This window comes from Amia ocellicauda, chromosome 5, assembly GCF_036373705.1.
Source record: "Amia ocellicauda isolate fAmiCal2 chromosome 5, fAmiCal2.hap1, whole genome shotgun sequence".
NCBI classification, from domain to species: domain Eukaryota; kingdom Metazoa; phylum Chordata; class Actinopteri; order Amiiformes; family Amiidae; genus Amia; species Amia ocellicauda.
In genome coordinates this window covers 21,578,287-21,587,153 of record NC_089854.1, presented here as the reverse complement: position 1 = coordinate 21,587,153, position 8,867 = coordinate 21,578,287, and the positions used below count along the sequence as shown (strand labels likewise).

The window sequence follows — 8,867 nt, the reverse complement described above, 5'->3', positions numbered from 1 at the left end:
TCGCCGAGGTTATTATGTTCCTGCTCGGTCTTGGAGGAGCGTAACCCGACTACAGCCCGTCTCCGGGGCCCGCAGGGAGCAGGGATAAAAATAGCCAGTTTTTTCTTTTTTCCCTCTTTCCCTCGTCTCAAAGATTATGGATTTTGTTAAAGACAGAGCTGCGGAAATGCAAATACCCCCCCAACTTCCTCTTTAAGTGGAAAAATCAGTCAATTGGAGGCAGGATGTGGTGGAGGGAGAGAGAGAGAGAGAGAGAGTGAGCGAGCGGACGAATCTTCCTGACCTCTGGGAAATCAAGGTCAAAATACTCCCCCCCGCCCTCTATTAAAAGTGGGACTCTTACTTGTCAAGGGGACACAACACCCACTATAGATCTGAGAGTCCTGAAAGAGAGCAGTCTTCACAGGACGGGGAGGTGATTTATTTGCGCTGCGTGTGTGTGTGCTGTTGTGCGTCTGCATGTCGTGCTTGTGGTCCCTACCATCTCATGTGGGCACTGAAACGGGGGTCTCAGCGCCGCTCTCCTCGGCCTCGGCAGGTGAGGGTGAACGGAGATCTGCCGGAGCTGGAACAGTGAGTCTGAGCTGCCTGGAGCGAGGGATGGAGGAACGAGAGGGAGGAGAAGGAGGAAAGGGAGGGAGAGCAGGGCGCCTTGACTGTGAACCTGTGCGGCTGAAAGACGCTCACCGGCACCTTATAGGGTATTATCGGCGGCCTGGCCCAGCGAGGGGGAGCATGTTTCCTTCCCACTCCGCCAACACTGCCTCCTACTGCTCAGCTGCTCCCTCTCCGCACACCTCCTGTGCCAGCCTGGCCGGCCCCTGTCCAGCTGGAGGGAGATGAGCACGGCTCCTGGCAGGCACCACACCGGCACCGGCAAGGATCAAAACAGGAAGTGAACCAACACCAAAGGAAAAAAACGGAAAGAAAGAAAGCAGAGGAATGAAATCGATAGCTTCAACTTGTGAAATGTTGCCCCTCTCTCTCTTGCTCTCTCATATATATATTATTACTGGTGTGGGGGTATTGGGGGTGAGTTTGGGGGACGTGCCGAGCCTCAGACAGGACGATCCCGCCTGGTGCAGCGCGTGCCGTCCGGGCCTCGTCCTTCCGCCTGGCTGGGCAGAGGAGCCACGGCTGTCTGACAGCCCTGACAGCCTGCTTCCTCCCCGGCATCGCCGCGGCCCCCTCCTGCACACACCCATCAATAATAGAACTGAAGCTTTCCCGCGCTAAAAATAGATGTTCTCCTCTCTCCTCTCCTTTTTTTCTTTTTTCTTTTTGGTGTGTTGAATTTTTTATTCCCCTCTTCTGCCTCCTCTGTTAATATTTACAGAAGATGAGCAGGAAAAACTTGTCTTCAGAAATGGAGCTTGCAAACCAGCTCAACTCACTCCCCCTACCTGCTGAAATCGGGAGAGAGGTAGAGACAGAGGGAGAGAGAGAGAGATGGGGAGAGGGAGAGAGAGAGGTAGAGAGAAGGAGGTAGAGAGAGGGAGGGAGGGAGGGAGGAAGAGAGAGAGAGGGCTACCGCGCTGATTACTGGTCTATATGTACACAGATTATGAATGCCTGCGTGCAACAAGTACCACTATGGAAAGAATATGCGCACTGTGAATTAACCGTCTGGACTTTTGATCATTTTTTTGGCTGCTTTAATAATTGGACTAGTCGGGACTTTAACCTTGAGTTGCTGCCGTTTATAAAACAAAAGCAGAAGACTGTGATTAAAATGCTTTGCTCTTTATTTCATGTCTTCCCCCATCTTCTGAATCAAACAAATACGAGAGCACTCTTTGATTTAAAAAAATTAATTATCTGAGGAATGTGCTAATCTTTCACTTAATCCTGTAAAGCTGGCATGAACACAATGACAACATCCTGTAATTAAAACTGACTCAGATCGCGTTCAGCGACATGCAACAAGCGAGAAGTGCATTGCAAAAGTATTTCATCATGCTTTTCATTTTCTTCTTTAAGTATGGAAACATTCTCCAGATCCAGCGTTTCTTTCATTCCTTCCAATCTACACATTTGAACATGTTGACTCGCGTCGACAAAACTCCTCATTAATCACAAACGAATAAAATAAATGATCCTTCCGGCTTCAAGGGGATGTTTCTCCTGCTGCTGCTACTGTTGCTGCTAATGTAGTCAGTCCTAAAACAAATCTTTTTATATGTCATCTATCAGTGCCCTTACACAGACACATATATTCAGATGATAAACGTAATAATCACCAGTATTTAAAGTATCTGAAGATGCTTTTTCTACACGTGATGGTATTTTGTGCAGGACTTATTAGATATGCATTATTTTTCTGGTATCTACAGGTTAACACCAGTGATAGTTTGTAATCTATGTAGTAGTGCTATAATTTGGGTTAAATGTTGTGTACATCAGTAATATATGTAAGTAGGCTAGTAGCTGTAATATAATAGCAAGTATCTTCATGTTCATGATAGTATGTGAGTTACTATGAGTATATGTAAGTATTATTAATATCGATCACACAATGGATTTAGCTTTTTTTATTTTAACTGCTTTATAAAATGCTTTCCTGCCTCTAATAATTTAATCAAAGAAAAGACAATGTGTGGTAGCAAGCGGCTTGAAAAGGAAAAGGAAAAAGACAGAACTGGCAGAAGAATCTGATGAAAGAATCGTCAGAAACGAGAAGAAGGAGAAGATCCGATTCTAGAACAATAAAGATCTTGCAAGAGAACAAGACTCTGACAGTTCTCACAAACACATTAATAATGAGTGTTAAAGTCTTTGTTCTGGGTTCATCCTTTCCCATCACTAGGAGAGTGCAGTGTTTCACCGGTCAGATGCTCCAGGAATAGGGTGATGCTGGACATTTCTTAAAAGTGTCACGACACCCCATAACTCCCTGAAACCAGCTGTTTCCTGATGAACAAGACTGTTCGTCATTGTCTTGTGTCTTGTGAGAGGTCGGATCCTCATAAAGCAGGCTTCACACACCAAGGGTATCTTATTTATTGTATGCTTGTTAAAGTAATTAAAATAAGATTAAGGTATTGAACAATCGACTGCAGGATTACCAAGAATGATTATTGGGGGAATTGCATGCGATGCGAGGGGGGTGTCTGCTGTTCGCCGTGCTCCGAGGTGTACAAAGAAGTATGTTTCGTGTCGGTGAGGAAGAACAATGGGAGATTGTGCAGATAATAGGGCTGCTTGGAGCTGATTTGCTTCTGAAGAAGAACAAAACACAGAGTTGGCAAGAAGCGGGAATTGAAGCCGGTTGACTCATGTGTACTTGTTCACGCCGACTCCTGTGTTCAAGCAGGTGTACAGAGCACAGATAAACTCCGGGAAACTGCTGTTGTTTGCTCGTTCCTTTGAATGATCACCCTTATTTAAGAATAAACTAATGTTTATCCATTCACAGCTGCCAGCTACAATCGCACCAGCATGGGATAGAGGAAGACAACTAACACATGTGCTCTGAAATATGCCCTTTTAGGCCCTGGGCTTCCCTACCAGTGCTCAGTGCAAACAGCCAAGTTTAGGAGTCAGATGGAGGAGGGATGAAACTGCCACTAATTAATTTGCACCCCCCCCAGCGAGTGGCTGATGCCGAGGATTGGATTGCTTTACCGCTTGGTGACTTCTGCATGGACTAATCAGACAGAGGGTCTTTTTGCTGGTCTTCATTTGCCCCCTGCCCACCACTTGACATTGTTGAGTAGGCCGTCCTGTTTTAATCAGACTCGGTGAAGATTTACGCTCTTCACTTACGTTTTCATTTGCTCCTTGGAAAAGCTCCAGCTGTCAACTTGTCCCGGTTGACCCGCTGTCAGTGAACTCTCAATCTGCCAGCTGGGCGGTCTGGTACAATCGTTTCCAGGCCGAAGTCCCAGGCCCTGTCGGAACCCGGAGACAGTTCTGGGTTTGCAGGCTCTGGAGACGGGTGAGGAAGCTGGAGGGAGTCAGGGCTGGCGGGCCTTTCCGGCCTCTTTCACAATCTGGGTTTCAGCTCTTCTGTTCTGCTGACGGGGAGCAGGAAGACTTTGCTGACACCGGTGCTGTCGTGATCCACAGCGCTCTTACGTTCCCAGTCCGGTCCTCTCTGGGATGTCAGGGCGGATCGGGGAGCATGAGCGTCTGTTCGAAAGCTGTCTCGGTGGCCTTTTAAAAACATGTGAATATTTTAACAATCTGTATTGAAGAAGGAGGCTACGTCAGGAAAACGTGCATCCCTAGAGGTGTTGTATAAGAACAAAAAAAATGTACTATTTGGAAGTAGAACAGTTTGGCATCCTTTTAAACTTTTAATGTAGCTCTCATAGTTTTTACACTGTTGACAGGCAGCCCCGTGGAGCATCAGACGCTCACCGATGTTGTCTGACATTTGGAGATTTCACTCAGTGGATGGTACTGGGCTCAGGAGAGGATGAATGAGGTCTTTGGCCCGTCCATGGTTAGTTTAGTCCTCTGTGTCCATTCTTGAATGGTCTCATTGAATCAGCTTCATCCCAGACATTTTTGTAATAAAGGCAAAAAAGCATGACGTCTTCGTATCCAGGCGTGTTGTCCATTCTGTTCTTTTGCGAGATGAAGATGTCCTGATATGATTATAAACAACAACAACAACAACAAAAGGAACAACAGCAACAGCAAAAAGACACCAGGGATTATTATAAAGTAATTAAAAATCACTTAAACACAAATTACAGGCTGATGTTTTGGAAGCAGTAAGCGATGAGATGAAAAAAATGAATTCCACACAGTGGAATTCCTGTTTCAACGGGAAACTGTTAAGCCAGACACACTACAGTACGTCAATGATGACACTGTGGAAGACCGCTCAGGATGCTTCAATGGCCCAATGGATCTTTTTTCTCTGGTGTGTTCCTTCACCCCCTTGGCTTTGCCTGTATCCATTTATAGTAAATAGACGCCTATCTTACCAGCCGCACTCATTCATTTACACACACCGTGGCGCCAGCCAGCCAATACCAAACTGCGCATCGCTCTCGCTCTCCTGCCTTAAAAGCAAAATCATCCATCTAATAATTAAAATTAATTTGTGATTAGATTTACGCTCTTGCAGCTTCACTGGGGAGAATATCCAGCACTCCGGCAAGCTCCACTTTTTAAACCCATGTACTTAATCTGGCTTATAATGCCGTGGGGAGGAAATGAGAGTGAGTGTATGTGGTGGAGGGAGCGGGGGGGTGGGAGGCCAGCAAATGGATGACAAAGACAAAATCTGTCTCTTTCAGTGCACAGATTCTGACACATCCACTGCTAGACCGGCTTCGTGAAGCTTGTACCCAGACACACCCAGACACACGGTCCTCCGAAGGCACTGGAGGAGATACAGGCCAGGAAGGATTAGTCAGCCGCGGTTTTGACAGTTACATGGCGTGGGTGGGCAAGAGTGGGCGAGCGCGCGGGTGTGAGCGCAAGGTTCGGCAAGCGGCATCATGGGATACTGATGCACACATGAAGAAGACTGGGGCTCATTTTCAAACAAGCTCCAAACATATTTTTTTGTGATAGATTTCTTTGGGGGCTTCTTTAGTCACCGAGACTCTCTGCATCCAACTGACGGGCGAGTCTTTTTTTAACCATTGGAGAGCGTGGCACCTCTGCTGTGGGAAGGATGACTGTAGTACGAACAATAAAGTGTATGTGGGAAGCGCGGCAGCTGGCTGTTTGTTTGTGAGTCAATTGCTGTGCCGATCGCAGTGCACGGATCGAGAGCGATCGTCACACGCTGTACCACAGCCATTTCTGCACATTTCCCTGAGAGTCGCACTCTTGGAGCACAGAGACGGCTAATTATTTATCGAGTGCCAGCGGGGTCACAGCTGAGTGACATAATTAAGATTATTTTTAAGTGCTCCAACTCCTACTGGGATTTGTCCTTTTTTCTTAGAACACGATACTATGCATTGCACAGTTTTACTACTGTACGGTCTATGTATCAATATTCCACTCAGTCATCAGCAGTCCATGTGTGCTTTCACACAGCTGTGGAGACCATGGGAGGTGTTGTTTGTTTATGTAACTCTTTGCCTTTTATAAGTTTGCAGATACCAGTTTGATACTGTTACATGTGTTTTGAGTTTTTGTACAGGTTTTATATGTATATAACCTCTGAGAAAGGGTACAACGGGAACCATAATCAATAAAATAACTATATTTCTGGTAAAATAAAGTTGGCCATGGTTCAAAAATAAGACAGAACTTGATTAATATTATTATATTTATCAGCAGACCCCCTTATCCAGTGAGACTTGTTACAATATATCACATTATTTTTACATATTTACCCATGTATACAGCTGAGTTTGTACTGGAGCATTCTGGGTACAGCACCTTGCTCAAGGGTACAACATTTGGGTGCAGAGTAGGGGTAGGACTCTCTCTCTTTGTTTTGAGTTTAGGGTACAATTAGGATGAGGGTTTAGTATTTTCTTCGGGGTTAGGGTCAGGGTAAGGTTAATGTGGATGTTAAATTATGGACTCTTGCTTCTGTTTAGTTTTAAATTTAGCTTTCAGTTATAAGGTGGGGTTAAAATGGGGTTTTGGGTGGGAAATAACATGCAATTGCAGGCAGTTTAACAAGTCTAGCCAACACTTCAGAGAAATCAAGGTCGTCCAGATGAAGAGACGCAAAATCAATGTCCGCCGCATGACTCCCACGCAGCGCCACGCCCACTCACGCATCTGCAGCTCCGCCCATCGCGGCGCGGTGCATCCTGGGCCAGATCCAACATGGCGGCGCCCTTGTGCCAGTGTTGAGAAAGTGTCTCTCTAGAGGAAAAGAGGCGAATTCACGCTCGATTTCGTATCGAGGGCAGCAGGAAACTACCGACACGGACACGAAGGCGCTGCAGACGGCAGGTGCGGCCTGAACGCTGCTTGGTGGAGCCGGGCGGTGACCGCGCTGTGGCTCCGACGTCCAGTCCGGGCAGAGATGGGCCTCTCGCTCAGCCCCTAGCGAGGAGTATACGAGGGGAGAAGCGAGAGACATTCGCCGGCAGTAGAGACCGGCGGCCGAGGACTGACAGCGGGGGAGACTGCGCTCAGAGTGCCGGGGCTTGCGGTAGACTGTGCAGCGGAGGGGCGCAGAAGCCCGGTTCCAGGAGACGGCTGGCTGAGGACTGTGTCACACTGAGTTGGGGGATAAAAACGCCACCACCATCACCAGAGTGCTGTGCACCCGTGTCCTCGGCGTGGAATAAACACTGTCACACTTTGCATCTGCAGAATTGCGTCATCAAAAAGGTATTGGACGTGCACGGATGTTATTGTTGTTGTTGTTAATGTCAGTGTTTGAGAAGAGCACTATTTTGCAGAAGTGAGCGGGAGTTATGCATTACTTTTACCCAGTTTTATCCATTCGGTTCCCCAGATCACCCCGAACCCGTGTCGTGCTGTGTGTGTCATGGCCATCATGTGCATTGCTCCGCTGCAGAAGCGAAACCGGGCTTGGCAGCAGGACTGACGTGCTGGTGTCAGTGCGCAGTTGCAGGTGGTTAAGACACTTGACCTCACATCAAATACAGGGTAAACAAAAGCAAGTGCAGTCTGCGTGCGTGCGTGCGTGCGTGACGTCCCGCAAATGTGCGTCATTAAACGCCTGTGGTCTTCCTCTCGGTGCACTGGACCAGTTTGGATTGGTTTGACACGCCTGTTGATGCACTGGAGATGCACAGCTGTCGTGCACTTCATCCACAGCTGTTTTCTCCTTGTGATGAAGTTGAATAACTAGACACGGTGTTTTATGTCTGTAATGCACAGTGTTTGTGTTACATGTCTTGGAATATCTTCAGTCATTTAGTTTATTCCACTATAAACAAATATTACCAACTGTTCAAGAATCCTCGCACAGTGTAACACACACTTCCTCTAATCACACTGAATTACACACAGTGCAAGTGCAGTTCCGTTTATGGAGATTTGAGAAATGGAAAATGGATGTGCTTTAATTTTGCCATACCCTTTGACACTTGTTTGTGATTGTTGTATGTGCTGTATATACATTTATATGTGTCTCACCAGGGACAAACAACATGAATCAAATTCGTTTTGTATCAAGAAACTAGAATGATTCCAGTATTTATCTGTAGTCCTTGAAATATGATTGTACATTAAACAGTATTCATTTTCTGCAATTTGATTGTAAAGTAGTCCACAGATAAATGATGGAATAGTTTGCACATTACCAGACATGTAGAACAGACTGTCTCAGTAAGCCCTTTGTGCTCACATTTTCTTTTATTTAATTAACAATAAGTGTAGCTGGGGTTTCTGTACATCCACTGCAGAATGACCTTAATTGAGCTCTGTTGTGGGCACATTGTGCAATGTATATCTGTGCACAAGATGAAAAACTTAGTGTCATCTGTATTAATACAATTTAGAAGACTTTTACGTACTTCACACAAATGAAATAATGTGGCTGATTGTTTAGAATAAATCCTCTTTATGGTGAGCATGTCTACTTCTAATGTCTGACCTCCTGGAGTGTCTAGAGCAGAAATCTTCACTTTTATTTCTGCAGAGACAAAGTACAGCACATGGTCTTCTCATATGCACTGTAAGAACATAAGAAAGTTTACAAACGAGAGGAGGCCATTCGACCCATCGTGCTCGTTTGGTGTCCATTAATAACTGAGTGATCCAAGGATCCTATCCAGTCTATTTTTAAATGTTCCCAAATTTTCAGCTTCTACCACATCGCTGTGGAGTTTGTTCCAGATTGTGACGCCTCTCTGTGTGAAGAAGTGTCTCCTGTTTTCTGTTTTGAAGCCCAATTTCCATTTGTGTCCCCGGGTGCGCGTGTCCCTGCTGATCTGGAAAAGCTCCTCTGGTTTGATGTGGTC

The 8,867-nt window shown here is 46.1% G+C and overlaps 1 protein-coding gene across 8 annotated transcripts in view; it reads left to right on the top strand.

The window, feature by feature from the left end:
* Window positions 1–6,736: 6,736 nt before the first annotated feature.
* The window catches only part of rptor (regulatory associated protein of MTOR, complex 1), a 120,652-nt gene continuing 118,521 nt past the window's right edge, over window positions 6,737–8,867 (top strand). For 6 of the 8 annotated variants that reach the window (XM_066704303.1, XM_066704301.1, XM_066704305.1 and 3 more), the window contains exon 1: window positions 6,737–7,266. The gene's annotated coding sequence lies outside the window, so the exon portion shown is untranslated. Of the gene's footprint in view, window positions 7,267–7,393; window positions 7,549–8,867 lie in introns of all 8 variants that reach the window. The other 2 variants (XM_066704300.1, XM_066704299.1) reach the window with 2 other exon arrangements.